The sequence below is a fragment of the Chiloscyllium plagiosum genome, unplaced genomic scaffold (genome assembly GCF_037043375.1).
Source record: "Chiloscyllium plagiosum isolate Xiang-an unplaced genomic scaffold, Cpla_swu_hap1 HiC_scaffold_29, whole genome shotgun sequence".
NCBI classification, from domain to species: Eukaryota; Metazoa; Chordata; class Chondrichthyes; order Orectolobiformes; family Hemiscylliidae; genus Chiloscyllium; species Chiloscyllium plagiosum.
The window spans coordinates 36,791,964-36,795,326 of NW_028270167.1; the positions used below are offsets into that span (position 1 = coordinate 36,791,964).

A 3,363-nucleotide genomic window follows, 5' to 3' on the forward strand; every position below is an offset into this window, starting at 1 on the left:
CAGTCCATAAGCTGTATGCCTGCAACTACACCCAAATTTTCCTTCTGCAGCCTTTCCAATGTTAGTTGCTGGTGTGTCCTGCAATACAGGTCTGTGCTCCCTAAATAGTAATCAAGTGTTAGAAGAGGTGTCATGAAGATTCCATCTATACTTCCAAATAAAATTTTTTTCTGCATTGACCTTTTTTTGAAGACAAATAGTATCATCAGCTAGCATCAGTGACAGACTTACTCTAGTGTGTCTCAATACCTTTATTAATATATCTTCTTGATTGGAAGCATAAGAAAATCTCTCCCCTTTTTTTGAGATAAAATACTCAGAACCAACAGTGTCTGATTCTTCTTGTTAATATTTAAGCAATAATTTTCATTGCTGTCCTGAGTTACCCTTGCCTTTTTTAATGCATTCCAGGGAAACATATTCACCTTGTACTTTTTGCTGCAGTTTTAGTACCTAGAACTTTAATTTCCTGATTGCCACTTTTCTGATTATTCCCTAGACATTCTAACTATTGCTATCAGTATCCCATTTATCTTCTAACAATAGTCTTTAGTATATTCTGAATATATTGCAACAGAGAAATGTTCCTTTATAATCACTTTTTAGTTCTCACGTTTCTCCTTTATTGTTTTTGTGTCCTTTTATCTGTTCTCTAAATATTTTTATTTACAAGAACACCTCACTGGAACGATGAACGGATTCTTGAGTATATAAGCTGCTCAGCAGACATCGCACCACAGTTGAGATGAACTTCTGTTGAATAAAGTGGTCTCATTTCTTCAGCAGTTGGTGCCAGACTAAAACAACTGGATTAGCAAAGCCAGTGCAGAAGAATGCTGTCATCATTGCCAACAGCCTCTACTTGTTCTCCACAGAAAATGGCAAGTTCCTTCCTTCCTCACCCTGTAACCTGCAGATCAGTGAGATGCTGAAGTTGCGAACTGTGCATGTCCACAACATGTCTCCCCTTTTGCAATGACTCACACCTTCTTCGTGACTGTCAATTGGAAGCACCTGTTCTCTAAAATTGGTACCTCTTACATCCTTCTTTGCTGCTAGCTCAAGTTCTTTATTTTCCCTATTTCTTTGACGTTCAAGTTTCTTAAAACTCCAATCTCCTATTTGTCCTCCCTTTCTATTTCAAGTTTTGTTAAATATGTAGAGACATACAGCACAGAAACAGACTCTTCAGCCCAACTAGTCCATGCTGTCCATAATCCCAAACTGAGGTCATCGCTCCTTCTTGCGATTGGCCCATGTCCCTCCAAACATTTCTTTTTTTGTGTACTTACCTGACTGTCTTTCAAATTACATAACTGTACATATATCCTCCTCACACAAATCAAATGCTGTACCTTATCTATTCCCCTCATGATTTTATAACTGTCTGAAAAGTCACCTTTCAACCTCCTAAGGTCTAGTGAAAAATGTCCAAGCTTATCCAGCCTCTCCACCTAACTCCAACATTCCATTCCCAGCAACATCTTTGTAAATCTCTTCTGAACCCTCTCTAGCTTAATAATATCTTTCCTTTTACAGAGCTATTATATGTCCATCAGTCTCTGTTTATTTCTCTTCTTAAAATTTTTTTTTCATTTCTAACTGCAGCTTAGGTATTTTTAGTCATGGTATCTTTCCTCCCAATTCTAGCAACTTATCCTTATGAGATCCTACTTTTACTTTATTTGCTAACTCTCTTAGTTTAGTTTTGTCAAAAAATTTAAATAATCAATTTTTATACCTTAAACTTCCAGAAAACTCTTAGCAACTTTCAAAGCCATTTTCAAATTCTGTGTAGTAAACTTCACCACAATACAATTGCTTTGTCAAAAACCAGTACACAACTGTTATTTGAAAAAAACACAGATTCCTCTTAAGTTCAATGATTTCAAAAATTCCACCAAAAGCCTGCAATTTTTATGATCGCAGCTGATGTTATTACTGGAAAAGCCAAATGCCAGACCAAAATCTGGCTTGATAGAGATTTTATTTATTTTAACCAAGTGATCTCTTACTGAAATGTAAGCATGCAATATTCAGATTTAGATTTAACAATAAAATAGGAGTTTATTTTACGAAGAAATTATGATAAAATAGAATACATTAAACTATGTATTATACATGTAAAGATTTTGAAACACATCTTAAAAATATAATCCCCAAATACTGCTTTTCAGATTGCAAAAGCACCCCTTTTACAGATCCAAAAATACTAAGTTATAGATCCCAAAAGCAACCTCTACAATATATCACTAGAAAATATCTCTGCCATTGCCTCTATAAGCTTGATTGAAACCATGGCTTCAGTTCCCAGTCTGGAGAATCTGGTAGCTTCTTCCTGGAGCTTTTATACACCTGAGCAGAAGTTATGTTGGCTTCAAATGACCTGTTTTGGATTTTACCCATACACTCTAGTTCTGAACTATTACTAAACTCCTTACTCAGAGGTAATCTTTTTCTTGCAGAACTAAAATATTTTCATACTTTCTCAGGACCAACTACACACCCATTTTCAGTCAAGGCTTATGCAGAACTTCCCCAAACTGAAATAAAAACAAAAAGGTTTCTGCAAACTACAACTGTCTCTCCCTAAGCTGAAAATTAAAACAAGAACAGAATCTTCCATCAGAAAGACTAACATACTAAAATCTCCCAATGTAAATAAAAACTAATTAATTCCTCTCTTAAGCTCTTTTAAATGAAATCTCCTTGGCTGCAAAAATACCTAAATGTTAATCATTAAAACACTTACAGACAAAAATGACCTCATGTCACTAAAAGGGATTGATCTCATATAAGTGGGGACAGGAGAATCACTAAATAACTGTTGCAAACGTTTCGTCCCCTGGCTAGGCGACATCATCAGTGCTTGGGAGCCTCCTGCGAAGCGCTTCTTCGGTGTTTATAGTGGTCTGTCCCTGCCGCTTCCGGTTGTCAGTTTCAGCTGTCCGCTGTAGTGGTTGGTATATTGGGTCCAGGTCGATGTGTTTGTTGATGGAGTTTGTGGATGAATGCCATGCGTCTCGGAATTCCCTGGCTGTTCTCTGTCTGGCTTGCCCTATGATAGTAGTGTTGTCCCAGTCGAATTCATCTTGCTTGTTGTCTGTGTGTGTGGCTACTAAGGATAGCTGGTCGTGTCGTTTCGTGGCTAGTTGATGTTCATGTATGCGGATTGTTAGCTGTCTTCCTGTTTGTCCTATATAGTGATTAGTGCAGTCCTTGCATGGTATTTTGTACACTACATTCGTCTTGTTCATGTTGGGTATCGGGTCCTTCGTTCTGGTGAGTTGTTGTCTGAGCGTGGCTGTTGGTTTGTGTGCCGTTATGAGTCCTAGGGATCGCAGTAGTCTGGCTGTCAGTTCC

General features: G+C 37.5%; 1 pseudogene; it reads right to left on the minus strand.

The window, feature by feature from the left end:
• Positions 1–771: 771 nt before the first annotated feature.
• Positions 772–960, minus strand: LOC148142284 (cytochrome c oxidase subunit 7C, mitochondrial pseudogene; annotated as a pseudogene).
• Between the last annotated feature and the right edge of the window lie 2,403 nt (positions 961–3,363).